The sequence below is a fragment of the Halichoerus grypus genome, chromosome 15, assembly GCF_964656455.1.
Source record: "Halichoerus grypus chromosome 15, mHalGry1.hap1.1, whole genome shotgun sequence".
NCBI classification, from domain to species: domain Eukaryota; kingdom Metazoa; phylum Chordata; class Mammalia; order Carnivora; family Phocidae; genus Halichoerus; species Halichoerus grypus.
The window spans coordinates 45,405,715-45,422,939 of NC_135726.1; the positions used below are offsets into that span (position 1 = coordinate 45,405,715).

General features: G+C 40.3%; 1 protein-coding gene and 1 pseudogene across 6 annotated transcripts in view; one reads left to right on the plus strand and one right to left on the minus strand.

The window, feature by feature from the left end:
- The window catches only part of ZNF461 (zinc finger protein 461), a 51,173-nt gene that overhangs the window by 2,411 nt on the left and 31,537 nt on the right, over positions 1-17,225 (plus strand). For 4 of the 6 annotated variants that reach the window (XM_036068032.2, XM_036068028.2, XM_078063285.1 and 1 more), the window contains exon 2: positions 14,536-15,107. The exons of 1 other annotated variant lie outside the window; for it this stretch is intronic. The gene's annotated coding sequence lies outside the window, so the exon portion shown is untranslated. The remainder of the gene's footprint in view (positions 1-14,535; positions 15,108-17,225) is intronic. One more of the 6 variants, XM_036068029.2, reaches the window with a different exon arrangement.
- On the minus strand, positions 10,091-11,677 carry LOC144378761 (uncharacterized; annotated as a pseudogene).

Here is a 17,225-nt window from a genome sequence, read left to right on the forward strand (position 1 = left end):
ATGGACATCTCTGCTGTGTTTTCTAAAGTGTCATCATCCCGATCCTTCAGATTACTTTCTTAACTTCCTTTTCTGCCTAATCATCAAAGGAACGGTCTGAATTTCTGCATAGCCACATCAGGCCTAAGTCCCATTTCTTCTCCTACATGCAGGGTTTAGTATTAATTAATTTCCAAGGCAGATGTGATTTCCTTGTTGGAGCAATGGCTGGTGGAGAGACTGGCAATAAGGGATCTGAGCCGAGGTAACTGAGGTGCAACCAGCAAGAGGAATCCATTGTGTATTAAAATCCTAGGTTTTGTACTATACTTTGGCTAACTGAATTTAAATTAAAAAAAATCTTAAGTTTCAAAATTAAGACCTTTAAGGTAGTAGAATCTGAAAGGCTTCACATCTATGAAGAAACTTCAGGCCACTTATAGCCAGAATTCATACCACTACAGAAGTCTACTCCATGTTTCATACACATATCTCCTATTATTTCTTCTGCTTTCAAAGAGGGAGGGATTCGCTCCATTATTTTTTCTGACTGTAAAATTAGTACATTCTTAATTCAGAAATTTAGAAAATACAGAAAAGCTTAAAATAAAGCTCATGTAGAAACAGCTTCTTTGAACATTTTATTCCAAATCATTTCATCTGTTTCTCTGTGAATTAACACATGGATATAGGCATATAGGATTTATTCATTCAAAACAGAATCACACCACAATACTGTTTTGTAATCTACCTTCTTCATCTAACAAAATATGGTGAACAGCTTTTCATGTCATCAAATTACAAACTGTCACAAATGTTTTGACTAAGACATTTCCCTATTGAAGGATATTTAACTTCTTTCTAGCTTTTCCCCATACAGCATTTCACTGCACACTCCTTTTTGTGAACATGTATATCTTAAAGTCTTAAACATTGTTGAGAATGAAGCTTTCAAAGTTAAAATCGACTTACATACCTTCATCAACTGCCCTGCTTAAATTTTCACCAACATACCATAAAGAGTGTCTATTCTACTAATATAGGATATTATCAATCCTTTAAATCTACCTTTAGTGGAAGTTGTGTTTGTTTGCTTAAATTAATTACCTATGCTGAGGTTTCATTTAATGTAATAAAATCTGGGCGTCTGGGACAAAAAACCAGAATCAAAGAGAACTGATTTTGTAGTTAGAGAAATGTGGATTCATATCATAGACCTGCCATTTACTGAGCATATATAATTTCTTTTCCTTCATTTTAAATAAGACTTTTGTACAAAGTAGAACACAGATCTTAAAATCATAGCTTAATGATTTCTTTTATAAACCCTTACAACCACCATTTGATAAACTCCAACATCCCAGAAGCCTCCCTCATGTCTCTTCCCAATCAATATACCTCTAAGTTAACCATTATTTTGACCTCTATCACAATAATTGAACTTTACAGAACTGCAATCATACAGTATGTACTTTTGTGTCTGGCCTCTTTTAGCCAACATTGTATCCGTAACAGCCACCCATGCTGTATGCAGCAGTAGCTTGTAACTTAACATAGTATTGTATAGTATTATATTGTCTGAATGTGCCATAATTTATTTATCCATTCCCTTGTTGATGGAGTATTTGAGTTTCCAGTTTTTGGCTATTATGAGTAAAGCTACTATGAACATTCTTGTGTCAGTCTCTGGCATGCATATGAAATCAGTTGTTTGTATTATGTACCCAAAAACAGAATTGCTAGATTAGAAAGTAAATGTTTAGATTTAATAAATATTGCAAAGTAGTGTTTGAAAGTGAATGTTCCATTTTATGCTCCCACGTGCTATGTATGAGAATTCCAGCTGCCTCACCCGATCAGCATTATTATCGTCAGTCTTTTGAATTTTAGCCATTCTAATGGGTGTGTAGTAGTACATTTATATTTAATTTGCATTCCCCTTATGACCAGTGATGCTGCCAACATAAATTCCTAAGGATAAGGGTATCCACAGAGCTGGGAATGAACAAAATTGAAATAAGTGAAGTTTCACAATAAAAGAAGTGTATAGCTTACCATACGACCCAGCCAACTGCAATCTTCGCCATTTATCCCAGAGAAATGAAAACATAGGTTTACACAAACACCTATACGTGAATGTTCATAGTAGATTTATAATAACCCCAAACTGGAAATAACCCAAATGTCTTTTAACAGGTAAATGGTTAAACAAACTAGGGTTTATCTTTACCATGGAAAAACACTGGCAATAAAAGTAATGAACCGGGGCGCCTGGGTGGCTCAGTTGGTTAAGCGACTGCCTTCGGCTCAGGTCATGATCCTGGAGTCCTGGGATCAAGTCCCGCATTGGGCTCCCTGCTCAGCAGGGAGTCTGCTTCTCCCTCTGACCCTCCCCCCTCTCATGCTCTCTCTCTCTCTCATTCTCTCTCAAATAAATAAATAAAATCTTTAAAAAAAAAAAAAAGTAATGAACCATTGAAACTCACAATTTGGGTGGACCTCAAGGGAATTATGCTAACTGAAAACCAATCTCATAAAAGTTATAAACTGTATGAATCCATTTAGGTATCATTCTTAAAATGCAAAACTATAGAGATGGAGAGTAGCTTAGAGGATGCCAGGAATTGGGTGGAGAGGAGGTGGCTGTGACTATAAAAGGGTAGCAAAAGGGATCCTTGGGATTGAACTGTTCTGAATCATGATGGTAGTGGTTGTCACAGGACTCTGCACAAATGATAAAAATGCATAGAACTAAATATACACATAGATACACAAATGGGTGCATGTAAAACCGACAAAAGATATAAGTTCTGTGGACTGTATCAATATCAATATCTTGGTCATGATATTGTACTATTATTTTACAAGAAATAACCATTGAGGGAAGGTTATGTGGGATCTATTATTTCTTACAACTGCATGTAAATCTACAATGATCTCAAAATAAAAAATTAAAATATAAGCACATAGCTGGGACAAGTTTCCTGGTTTGCCATTTGGAAAAAAATAGAATTATATCCTTACATTATCATACCACAAGAATAAACTCCAAATAGATTAGGAATGTAAACATTAGAAATGAAACCATATAGGTCTTAGAAGAAAGCATCAGTGAATCCCTCTTTAACCTCGATGTAAGAAAGAACTTTCTTACTATGATTCCGAAAACAGATGCAATAAGAGAAAATATTCAAAGATCTGACTACATTAGAAAAAAACATAAAATCAAAAGACAACTTACAAATTGGGAAAAAATATTTGCAAGATGTATCACAAATAAAGGGCTAATATTCCTGTATTAGTTTGCTAGGGCTATCATAACAGAATACCACCAATTGGATGGTTTAAACAACAAAAATTAATTTTCTCATAGTTCTGGAAGCTGAAGTCCAAGATGAAGGTGTTGGCAGGTTTACTTTCTCCTGAGGTTGCTTCTGCTTGGCCTGAAGATGACTGCCTTCTCGCTGTGTCCTCATGTGGTTTTTTCTCTGTATGTATGCATCACACATGTCTCTCTGTATACCCTAATCTCCTCTTCCTATAAGGACACTAGTTAGATTGGATTAGGGTCCACCCTAACAGCCTCACTTTAACTTAACTCTTTAAAGGCCCTATCTCCAAATAAAGTCACATTCTAAGGTATGGTGCAAGGGATTAGGGCCTCAACATTATGAACTGGGAGTAGGGACATAATTCAGTCTGTAAGAATTCCTAATATTAAAAAAAACTCTTCATTTAACAATATATACAAATATTGAATCATTATGTTGTACATCTGAAACTAAGTTATATGTCAATTATACCCCAATTTTAAAAAACTCTTAAAATTGAGGGAAATACCAACAAATTTGACAGAAAAAATGGCTAAAAGGAACAAACAATTCACAAAAAATATGTAAAAGCGCTTAAATGTAGAAAAGAGAAATGGAAATTAAAATGATACTGGCACCATTTCCCACCTGTCAGAATGGCAAAAATTTTAAATATAACAACATATTGTTATTAAGATAGGGTAAATGGGCTGCATGGTGACTTCCAAAAAAGATATGTCTAGGTCCTAACTTAGGAATGTTAATTTGGAAATTAATTCAATTAGATATAATTAAATTAAGGATCTTGAGATGAAGAGTTTATCTTGGATTGTCTGGGTGGACCCTAAATCCAATGACAAGTGTCTTTGTAGGGGTGAGGCAGAGAAAGATTTGACAGAGGAAGAGGAGGCAATGTGACCATGGAGCAGAAATTGGAGTGATGGGGCCACAGGTCAAGGAATACCTACAGCCACTAGAACGTGGAAGAAGCAAAGAACAGGTTCTTCCCTGGAGTCTTTAGAGGGAGTCTGGCTCTGATGACTTCTTGATTTTGGACTTCTGGCCCCAGAACTATGAGAGAAAATAATTGTTTGTGATGATTTGTTACAGCAGCCACAGAAAACTAATACAGAGGGGATTAGGCAGTATCATATATTGCTGGTACAAGCCTTATAGTGGGGCATATAACAGTATGTTTAAAAACTATCCACATTAAAAAAAAAAACACAAATATCTACATTTGACCCTGAACAACACAGGGGTTATGGATGCTTATCCTCTGTGCAGCTGAAAATCATGTGTAACTTTTGACTCCCCCCAAAACTTAACTACTAATAGCCTACTGTTGAGTGGAATCCTTACCAATAACAATAGTTACTGCCTATATGTGGACCTGCGCAGTTCAAACCACTGCTATTCAAGTATATATTTACCTGACATTCAATATTAGGAATTTACTCTGAAGATACACTTCCATCTTTTAAAAAATGGAAGTTTTTTACATTACAAGAGATGCTCTAGACCTTTACTTGTTGGCATGGAAAAATGTTCACTAGTGTTAGGTAAGAAAGGTAGGTTTCATAATAGCCATGTGTAGCCAATTCTATTTTTGAAAGGAAAGTCTACATATACAGGGAGGGTAAAGGGATTTACAATAAATGTTCATAGTAGACTATTGTTATTTTAGGATTCCCTGTTTTCTGAATTTTAATGCTCTATTTATTTCTTTTACATTCACAAAATAATTATAGAAATAGCTACAGACACAGAATGGGGATGATGGTGATGTATCTTTGAGAATTCAGGCTAAAGAAAGCTGCTCAAACATCTTAAAGTTCTAGCTTTTCATATCAGCTGAGCTTTTAACTGCAATGGCTTCCCTTTTCCTGGAGCCTGTTTACTCATTGGTTTCTCTACCATTCAGGGCTGTCTCTGTTCCTCTGATAAGGAAATCACACCTGGCTGAGAGATATAAACTCCTATATATAGGAAATGAAATGGGACTTGGGTTTGCTGAGGTGCTGCCAATCAGGGAAAAAGGGCCAGAGGAAGATGAAATCACCTTAGATCTCAAGAAAATGAAGCCTCAGTAAAAACAAAATGCAGTTGTTTCCAGTTATACAAATGCCAAATCAGTTATTCTTTTTTTTTAAAAAAATATTTAATTTATTTATTTGACAGAGAGAGACACAGCAAGAGAGGGAACACAAGCAGGGGGAGTGGGCGAGGGAGAAGCAGGCTTCCCGCGGAGCAGGGAGCCCGATGTGGGCTCGATCCCAGGACCCTGAGATCATGACCTGAGCCGAAGGCAGACGCTTAACGACTGAGCCACCCAGGCGCTCCCAAATCAGTTCTTCAAAGGCTCTCCAGAGAGTCATATTGAAGGAGGATACTTCCAGTAGGCAGATTATAAATAATGAGCAAAAAAAAATTTTTTTTTTGATGTAGTGGAGCGAAAATATTCTTAATGGGCAAAATCAGGCTCCAACATCCCATCCTTGTAGTTACATCCTTCTGAACAGGGTTTAGGCACTCACTCCTCCCCTGGGAGAACTTGATGGACGTCTTTGGAAGTGATAGTACTGCCAATGACAAAAACATTCCAACTCCACAAACTCTAGCCCCATATGACCCTGGAAGAAAGGGGAAGGTGGGCCAGATGTGGGAGCTAGGCAGCATATAGAAGGAATTTCTCTGGCATGGTTCAGCTTTCTGAGTCCAGCAAGAATATACAAATATAATAAATTCCAGAAGTTCCTCACAATAAGATATTACGTGGTTATTAAAAATTAAATTGAGGAATAACCAAAAAACAGAGAAAAATTCAAAATATACTGACAGTGGCTTAAGCAGGTTACTACACAACATGTACAACTATTCCATTTACCAAAAGGTCATATATATCATTACGGATAGAATGTCATACATCAGCAATAGAAAGAAAAATATCTGGGGGCACCTGGGTGGCTCAGTTGTTAGGCGTCTGCCTTGGGCTCAGGTCATGATCTCAGGGTCCTGGGATCGAGCCCCGCATTGCGCTCTCTGTTCCGCGGAAGCCTGCTTCTCCCTCTCCCACTCCCCCTGCTTGTGTTCCCTCGCTTGCTGTGTCTCTCTCTGTCATTTAATAAATAAATAAAATCTTAAAAAAAAAAAGAAAAATATCTGGATTTATACCTCTAAATGTTAACATTATTGATTTCTAGTCTGTGATACTGATTTTTGGTTTAAGTATACTTCCATAACTTATATAAATTTAAATTTACTTCCTATTTTCTTTAGAAGAATCAAGAATGTCTTGATTTTAGATTATTTTTTAAGAAATTTTATTAAAGGGAACTTCTTTAAAAATAGGTGAAAAAAAGTCTGTTATGGGTCCTTAGGTTAGATTTATAGCTCAGCATATTCTAAATATAGTTGGCTATGAATGGTTTGTCTTATGTCCCTTCTAACAGTTTGTTTCCAAGCATACCTAGGGGTTTCTGCCTAGAGAAGAGCTAAGAGGCTCAAACCCTGGTCTAGTTGTTTTATGTCTTTTGATGGAAGAATTTATTTCACTTCTGAAATATTAGCCATAATGCCCTGCAACCAGTGAGAGAATCACCTTGCTTTATTAGTTTCCCTTTGGACCCAACATCAAGGGAGTCAAAACTGTAGGGCATAAACTTGACTAGGGAAAATTCACATTCAAGAGTTCCTGTGAATTCACAATAATTTGGACATGCTGCTATAGTTAGGATTCTTTCTTGTCAATTCCCATGGTTTATCATTGCACTTCTCCAGAGGTCTTTGTTATGTTCTACCTTTGACCTACTTTTTTTTTTAAATTTTTTTTATTGTTATGTTAATCCCCATACATTACATCATTAGTTTTAGATATAGTGTTCCATGATTCATTGTTTGTGCATAACACCCAGTGCTCCATGCAGAACGTGCCCTCCTCAATACCCATCACCAGGCTAACCCATCCTCCCACCCCCCCCAGAACCCTCAGTTTGTTTTTCAGAGTCCATCGTCTCTCATGGTTCTTCTCCCCCTCCGATTTCCCCCCCTTCATTCTTCCCCTCCTGCTACATTCTTCTTCTTCTTTTTTTCTTTCTTAACATATATTGCATTATTTGTTTCAGAGGTACAGATCTGAGATTCAACAGTCTTGCACAATTCACAGCACTTACCAGAGCACATACCCTCCCCAGTGTCCATCACCCAGTCACCCCATCCCTGCCACCCCACCCCCCACTCCAGCAACCCTCAGTTTGTTTCCTGAGATTAAGAATTCCTCATATCAGTGAGGTCACATGATACATGTCTTTCTCTGTTTGACTTATTTCGCTCAGCATAATACCCTCCAGTTCCATCCACGTCGTTGCAAATGGCAAGATCTCATTCCTTTTGATGGCTGCATAATATTCCATTGTATATATATACCACATCTTCTTTATCCATTCATCTGTCGATGGACATCTTGGCTCTTTCCACAGTTTGGCTATTGTGGACATTGCTGCTATAAACATCGGGGTGCACGTACCCTTTCGGGTCCCTACTTTTGTATCTTTGGGGTAAATACCCAGTAGTGCAATTGCTGGATCGTATGGTAGCTCTATTTTCAACTTTTTGAGGAACCTCCATACTGTTTTCCAGAGTGGCTGCACCAGCTTGCATTCCCACCAACAGTGTAGGAGGGTTCCCCTTTCTCCGCATCCCCGCCAACATCTGTCCTTTCCTGACTTGTAAATTTTAGCCATTCTGACTGGTGTGAGGTGGTATCTCATTGAGGTTTTGATTTGGATTTCCCTGATGCCGAGCGATATTGAACACTTTTTCATGTGTCTGTTGGCCATTTGGATGTCTTCTTTGGAAAAATGTCTGTTCATGTCTTCTGCCCATTTCTTGATTGGATTCTTTGTTCTTTTGGTGTTGAGTTTGATGAGTTCTTTATAGATTTTGGATACTAGCCCTTTATCTGATATTACCTTTGACCTACTTTTATTTCCCCTGTTGGATTATGAACAGCATAAAGGTAGCAATTATATCTTATTCATCTGTGTTTCATCCTAATACATAGGCACAACTTCTGGTACACTGTAGGCATGTCTAATGTCTTAGATAGAAATCCCACTTCTGGATACTTAGGAAGAATTAAAAATAAATAAGTATTACAAAGATGTTCACTGAAGAATTCCTGATAATAGGGGCACCTGGGTGGCTCAGTTGGTTGAGTGTCTGCCTTCGGCTCAGGTCATTATCCCAGTGTCCTGGGATTGAGCTTTGAGTTGGACTCTCCACTCTGCGGGGAGTCTGCGTCTCTCTCTCCCCCCTTGCCCATCCCCCCACCCCGCTCGTGTGTGTGCTCTCTCTCTCTCAAATGAATAATTTAAAAAAGAATTCTTGATAATAATTAGTAAAAAAAAGGTTTCAGAATAAACAATGTGTTAAATAAGATATGATAGACCACACTATAATCACTATGATTTTGGCCTCAATTTAATTGTCAAAGAGAGATACTCATCAGGAATGGCTTAGTGAAATACAGCAGAAGGTATAGAGTTGGAAAATAGTAGAATCTGGTAGTTAAATAAAGATTGAGGACTTTGGAACTCAAGTTCTAGTTTCATCTCTCAGGAACTCTGTGACATTTCACAACTTATTTCAGCCCTTGATGCCTCACTTGCCTAAGCAGTTTACTGAGAATGGTAATACCTCCCTCACAGGGTTCTCATGAGGATTAAATTAGACAATACATGTCCTTATAATAGTGTATTAGTCAGAGTTCTCCAGAGAAACAGAAACAACAGGATGTATGTGTGTGTCTGTGTGTATTGAGTTAAGAAAGAGATTTTAAGGAATTGGCTCATAAGATTGTAGAAGCCTGTTAAGTCTGAAATCTATAGGTCAGGTCAGCAGGTTGGACACCCAGGGAACAGCTGCGGTTTGAGTCCAAAAGCTGCCTGCTGGCAGAGTTCCTTTCTGCTCTGGGAGAGAGCAGTCTTTAGTCTATCAAGGCCTTCAACTGATTAGATGAGGCCCACCCACATTCTGGAGGATAATCTGCTTTAATTTAAATTAAATGTTAATCTCATCTAATAAACACCTTCACAGAAACATCCAGAATGATATTTTTTTTTTTTAAAGATTTTATTTCTTTATTTGACAGAGAGAGACATAGTGAGAGAGGGAACACAAGCAGGGGGAGTGGGAGAGCGAGAAGCAGGCTTCCCGCCGAGCAGGGAGCCCGATGCGGGGCTCGATCCCAGGACCCTGGGATCATGACCTGAGCCGAAGGCAGATGCTTAACGACTGAGCCACCTAGGCGCCCCCAGAATGATATTTGACCAAATATTTGGGCATCGTGCCCAGCCAAGTTACATAAAATTAGGCTTCATAAAGTCCACCCCTTGTCAATTTGGCACCTGCATGTCCTTAAACTATACTTAATATCTGAATAAAAACAGTAACAAGGACATACTTAATATCTGATATAAAACAGTATAATATCTGAATAAAATAGTATAATAATCTGAATAAAAACAGTAACAGACATACTTCCACCTAACATGATACAACTATCCTGCATACAACCAGAAAATACACGAATCCTTTCCCCAGAAGAGGGTGCAAAGTCTTGCATGATGTTTACTTTTCTCCCTTATATCCCACAACTTAAATATTATTATGTAAAGTTAACAATACTTACATACTATAAGGTCAATACATCTTATATTACATGATAATGGTATAAAAAAGGAACAAAGATATTTATATACATACGTACAAACACACAACAAAATAAACACTCATGACAATTATAGTCCCAATTTCTGAAACTGGTCACGTGGTTGTAGTAGGCATTTATAACTACCTTCTTGCACCACCCATTCCATATTCCCTTTGCCCTCAGCAAGCTCCTCAGCTGGTCATGGTTCTTTACTTGGTGGGGTGACCCAAACATTCATTCTTGGGTGTCTGGCCCATGAGTAACCCTGCCTTTATAGTTTGTAGTTTGCCATTCACTTTAATCATAGGGCAGGGTAATATTAAGAGATGCCCCAAAGGATCTCCTGTACTCTAGACATACTCCTCCTTATCTCCATTGTGGAGTAGCAGTCCAACTTCCCCTTGGTAGTCAAGATCAATCACCCCAGCCAGCACACTTACTCCCTTCTTTGCCTTTTGATTCAGAGGGATGAGAAACCCAAAGCGGTTGGGTAGCAGTCTTAATTTATAGTTAAATGGAATCACTGTATCTCCTGGTGGAAGCATTCCTCCCTTTGGAACTAAGACCTCTATGCAGCAGAGCACAGGCTGTGGGGAGGGGAAGCAAAAATTGTGCTATTGGGTAACTAGGGGTAATAGTGAGTGCTGTCACTCCCAATTCAACCCCTTGATGCCTGGCCTTGTGAATCCTGACTATGGGAGAAACAGCACCAGAGACTGGATGCTGATACCAAAGCATACACAGCCTTCTGCAGAACCATGCCCCAGCCCTGCAAGATACTGCCACCTAGCTGGCACTGTGACTGAGTCTTCAAAACATCACTCCATTCTGTCAAGCCAGCTGCTTCAGAACGGTGGGGAACTTGGGAAGACCAGTGAATTCCATGAGGATGGGCCCACTGCTGCACTTCAGTTACTGTGATATGAGTTCCTTGACCAGAAGCACTGCTGTTTAGAATACCATGATAGTGGATAAGGCATTCTGTAAGTTCACTGATGGTAGTTTCGGTAGAAGCATTATGTACATAGGCAAATCTGTATCTGGAGTGTCTGTTCCATTAAGAAAAAACATGTTGCCCCTTCCATGATGGAAGCAGTCCAATGTAATCAACCTGCCACCAGAGAATGGTGCTATATCGGGGACTCACTGTTTGTCTCTGCTAGCAGATTGGGCATTCAGCAGTGGCTGTAACCAGGTTGGCCTTAGTGAGTGGACACCCATGTTGCTGAACCCATGGACAGCTGCCATCACTGCCACCATGGCCACTTTGTTCAAGAACCCATTGGGTGATGACAGGGGTGGCTGAGGAAAGAAACCAACTGATGTCCACAGACTGGGTCATCCTATCTACTTTATTAAAACCCTCCTCTGCTGAGCATTTAACATGGGACACAAAGAACTTCACTTTTACCCATTCAAAGAGGTCTGTACCTCTTTTCCAGACTTCCTTCGCATGAATTTTCCAATCATGTTCCTTCCAAGTTCCTGACCACCCAAACCACTGGCCACAGCCTGTGAATCAGTATGTAATCGCACATCTGACCATTTCTTCTTCCAAGCAACAAAACAAAACAAAACAAAACAAAAACCAGGTGCACTGCTTAAAGCTCTGACCAGTAGGATTACTTGTGCCTTCAGGGCATACTTGGCCCAATCACTTATACATCACTTCCATTTTATGAAAGTGCTGCTATGCACACCGAACTTAATAGTTTGTTGGGTCAGATTACACCCCGTTTATGATGGTAACTTGGTGGCCCATGGTTTAGTGTTTAGTCTCTAAGGCCCAGTAGCAGGCCAAAACCTGTTTCTCAAAAGGAGAGTAGTTAACTGCAGAAAATGGCATGGCTTTGCTTCAAAATCCTAAGGGCCTGAACTGTGACCCATCTATAGGGTCCTGCCAAAGGCCCTAGACAGCATCAGTATCTGCCTCTGATATTTCAAACACCCTTGGCTTTACTGAGCCTTTTGGCCCAAGAGGCAAAGTGCTTGCATAGCAGTTTGGACCTGTTGCAGAGTTGCATAGCCTTCTTTTGTTCTGGGCCTTACTCAAAACTAGCAGCTTTTCACATCCCTTGGTAAATGGGCCAACGTAATACACCCAAATGAGGAATAGGCTGCCTCCAAAATCCAGAGGTCCACTAGGCTTTGTGCCTCTTTTTTAGTTGTAGGAGGAGCCAGATGCAACAATTTATCCTTCATCCTTAGAAGGGATATCATAACATGCCCCACATCACTGGATCGCTAGAAACTTCACTGAGGTAGTAGAAGGCCTCTAAGTTTTTGTTGGATTTATTTCCCAACCCTGACACCCAGATGTCTTATCAGTAAATCTAGAGTAGTTGCCATTTCTTGCTCACTAGGTCCAATGGCATAATGTCATCAATGTAATTGACCAGTGTGACATCTTGTGGAAGGGAAAAATAATTAAGATCCCTGTGAACTAAATTATTATACATGTAAACTAAGTTACAGGGCTGGGGAGCTGATGTACCCCTGAGGTAGGACACTGAAGGTATATTACTTGTTATTGCCAAGTGAAAACCGTTACTTCTGGTTGTCTTTATTTACAGGGATGGAGGGGGAAAATTGCCAGATCAGTAATCGCATAGCAGGTACCAGGGAATGTTAATTTGCTCAAGTAATGAAACCACATCTAGTAAAACAGCTGCAGTTGGAGTCACCACCAGCCTATGATAACCCACTGTCATTCTCCAAGATTTCTGTCTGCAGAGGCCAAATAGGCAAGTTGAATGGGTATATGGTGGGAATCACCACCCCTGCATTTTTAAAGTTCTTAATAATGGCACTAATCTCTGCAATCCCTCCAGGAATGCAGTATTTCTTTTGGTCTATTATTTATTTTTAGGTAGAGGCAGTTTTAGTAGTTTCCACTTGTCCTTTCCTCACTCAACAGGCCAGAGAGACAGTTGCTGAGTATGTCTGTTCCAATTATCCATTCCAGAACTGGGGGAAAAACCACAGCATGGATTCAGGCACCTACTGGGTCTGCTGTGAGATAGACCTTAGCTAAAACAACATTGATCACTAGACCTCCTTAAGCCTCTACCCTGACTGGTAGACCAGTGAGGTTTTAGGTCTCCTGGAATTAGTGTCAGCTCAAGGCCAGTGTCCAAGGTCTGATTATTTCCTTTTCCTCAAAGTATGGTCTTCCTGGTAAAGGCTGTGGGTTCCTATAGGAAGGCATGGGGGAAAATTATCAGCATAAATTTTTGGCAGTGTAGCAGGGTTTTTCATTCAAGGGGTTCTGGGTCAGTATACTGGGTCAAGTCTTAAGAATTGACTGACAGTCCATGACTTTTTATTATTCAAGTTAGGCTTTTGTTCACTTGACTAGAACTCTTTCACTTATACAGATCGACTAAGAATTTAGACTTCCCATCTATTTCACTTCCACCGAAGAAAACTAACCATACTCCCAGTTACCCTATAACAGAGATTAACAAAAAATCTTTCATGATCATTTTGCATTCATCACAATAAATTATTTCATATTTTTAAAATCCACGTTTTAAGTTATACTTAAATTTTTAAAAATTTCCGCTGGAAACTTAATTTTCAAGTAAAACCTATGTTGCAGGAAGCTTAGAGTTCTCAATCTCACACTCTTAATATTGCAGTCTCTCATATAGTAACTACATTCAGATCACAACCACACACATTATCTTCCATCCAGATTTTAATTTGCATAAGTTGCATTCAAACACACAAAAACAAATTTACTAGATCTCTCACAGATCTCCCAATCATACTCAATTAAAACTCACATATATCAACCTCAAAGTCACAATGTTTAATCACCTGCTCTTGCACTGTCATACAATTCATTCAGAGACTTGGGTACAGTCACAAACCACTTTCCCATACTTTGTATATTTCACTCAACACCTTGGACAGTATCAAATGCAAACCAACTCATACACGTGACCAAGAATCAGACCCAGAAACACAACCACTTGTTCTCACAGATAAATTTCTTCATATGACACTTTGAGATAGGGTTTCTGTACTTTTAGCAAGGTTAAAAATCTTTAGATTTGCCTCTTCTGGCAGATAATCTGTACTAGTTTCCACCCCTCTCAGTCAATTCTGGTTTCTCGCACACACTTAGACCCCACAATGTCGCTTCACGCCTCTCGCACGCATACAGGTAAGGCTCAGGATCAGCTCTGCCTGGCCCAAGTATCTGTTTCATCCATCAGGGTCCATCAGGGAGACCAGCCTCCTCCCTTCTCGCGACGGACACCTACCTCTCAGCCAACCGCTCCTGCTAGTCATACGTAGACCCAACACAAACAGCCTCCCACAAAACTTTACAAACTCACTGCCCGCATAGTCGCGCCACCTACAAGCATGCGTAATCAATCACAGGTCTCAAATGGCCCCTCACTCCTAAGCCACGTTATATTACACCACTTCACAATCACTGCGCGTGGCCCCACACGGGTATACATCACGACCACTATTTCAAACGGTCTCAGAAACGTCTCACAAACTAATTTCCTCATTCAGGACACACTCAGTCGGTGTAACATATACATCCTCTCCCTCTCGATCAAACTCACCCTCGGCCACTCGCACCTTCGGACTCAGAAAACACATCTCCCACAGCCACCTTACAGACGAAGGCCGGATCCCTCCGCATCGGACAACAACAATTCCCTCAAATCACAGCACGTGCGCGTCCACCTTGAGAGGTAGGGACAGCCACGGTGCCAGGCTTGGGGAAATCCGCCCTCAGAGGAATCCGAGGACCCGGATTCAGACCCAATATTCGGGTCTGAGCCTTCGAAAGGGAGAGGTGGTAGCGTCACTCCAGGCCCGATGAAACTGCGCAGGTGCATCCCGAAACGCGGCAGAAGATTTACCACTTTCAGCTCCCCGGCGCTTTCCTTTTGGACTACGTTTCCCAGAGGACACAGCGGTTCAAAGCTATTTCCGGTAGGAACGTTGGCTGACTGGTCGGCCGCAGAGGCACGTGAGGGCTTTTTACTCGACCAGCGGAGTGTGCGAGGGTAGGCGTGCGGCCTCACCTGGAATGCAAATCAGAATTTGGACCAGAGCCCTTCCTGAGGATGCTGAAGGTAAGGACTCCTGGAACTCCAGGCCTGGGCAAGAGGAGTGTCTGGAGCGTTAGGCCTCCAAAGTGCAGGAGCTGCTCTAGGAGGATAGATGGGGTTGTTGTGAGTGCTTGAAGGAAACTATGAGTGTGTCTCCGGACTAAGGATATTTGGCTGTTAGTTGTGAGAGCGACTGGATTCGGATCGTGCTTTTGTGACAGTGTAATTGTCTGCGTGGCCATTTGTGTGAATGGAGTTTGTATGTGGTTGTGACCATGATTGCAGGTGGCTATTTGTGTGAGCCTCAGATACTTGCATAAAAGAAAAAAAGCACAATTACGCAAAGCGTTACACCCAGGCTCGTAATCAGGCAGTTAGGGAGACATTCCAGTATTCAACTGTAGATTCATACAACACAAAGCCAAAAAGACATAATACAACTCACGTTTATCATCATCCCACTACCCCAGACACAGACACATATATATAGTAAAACAAAAACAACCACTCCCCAACCACAAACTGCCCTTATGCCTACTTAGCCGTCATCCCCAACAGTTATCTGAAGAGCTCAAACACAGCACCAAGTGTCACAGAATCATAGTTACCATGGTCACAAACAATGTCTACTCCACATCACACACAAGGTCACACAAAGTTTGAGCTTCAAGAAAGGCCTGGTTGGGGGCACCTGGCTGGCTCAGTCAGTAGAGCATGGGATTCTTTTTTGTTTTTGTTTTTTTGTTAAAGATTTTTTTAGCATGGGATTCTTGATCTTGGGGTTGTGAGTTCAGCTCCACATTGGGTTTAGAGATTACTTAGGAAAGGCCTGGCGTCTCGTAGTTCTTATCTACCTCACTACTTCTGCCATTCCCCTTAGAAATACCTAGGGTAGGAGGAAAGAATGGCACTGTTGCACTTCCAAAATCAGTGTCTGAGATGATTAGGTGCTGCTGCTTACCAAAGTGTTCATATAAACTTTTAAAATTCTTTTGTTATATTACTTTATTTAAAGTAAAAGTTACCTATAATTCTTCAACCACTCTAAACATTTTTTAAAAGATTTATTTATTTATTTATTTATTTGACAGAGAGAAAGAAAGGGAGCATGTGAGCAGGGAGAGGAACAGAGGGAGAGGGACAAGCCACCCCACACGGGGCTTGATCCCCCTGAGATCATGACCTGAGCCGAAACCAAGAGTGAGATGAATAACCACCTGAGCCACCCAGGCGCCCCATCTTTGAACATTTTATTACAAGTGCTTTCACCCTCCTTATATGCATACATATATGCTTATGTATATGTGTGTTTTCCCCGAAAGATTAGACCACAATACACATTGTTTTGTAATTCTTTATTACAGGATATTTAGGTCTTTTGTATGTATTCAGGAATAAATTTCAGAAGATTTTCCAGGATGCTTCCAGGTGTGCTTTCTCACCAGTACTTCGAATTAAAGTCTCAAGTATTTATTTCGGTTTGGAATTTTTTTTTAATAGAGAGAGAGTGCATGTCCATGTACGTGCGGAGGTGGGGGGACAGAGGGAGAGAGAGAGAATCTTAAGCAGGCTCCAGGCTCAGTGCAGAGCCTGACACACAGGCTGGATCTCGTGACCTGAGCTGAAATCAAGAGTCCATCGCTTAACTGACTGTGCCACCCAGGCGCCTCTGGCCTGGAAATTTTTGTTTCGTTGATTTCTTCTTTTTCGTCTGTGTTCCATCAGTCTCTGTTTTTAAAATTCCTGTGAGTCATGCATTAGGGCTTTTGGGTTGTTTTCTATTTCTCTAATCTTTTTGTAATGTCCATTTCCTTTTCTTTTTCCTCTTAATTCAGTGAAGATCTTGTCAGGATAGGTCTGAACAGGTTGGTTGTGTTCATTTTATCATAGGGTTGGGGCACTGGTCTGCCTAAATCTTTCCTGCTAAAAAGCCTGGGCCCAGTCTTTCTTGACTCCATTCTACTATACCTGGCTTCCCTTCTTGTTTTGAGTAAGGTTGGGATTTGTCCAATTTCCCTCTAATCTTTCATGTATGTGTGTATGGAGATTGGGCATAGGAGACGTGCAAGGGGAAGAAAAATGTCATTCTGTATTAGCAAGTTGGTAGCTAAGAAGCAAGATCATCTCATGTCTTTTTTTTTA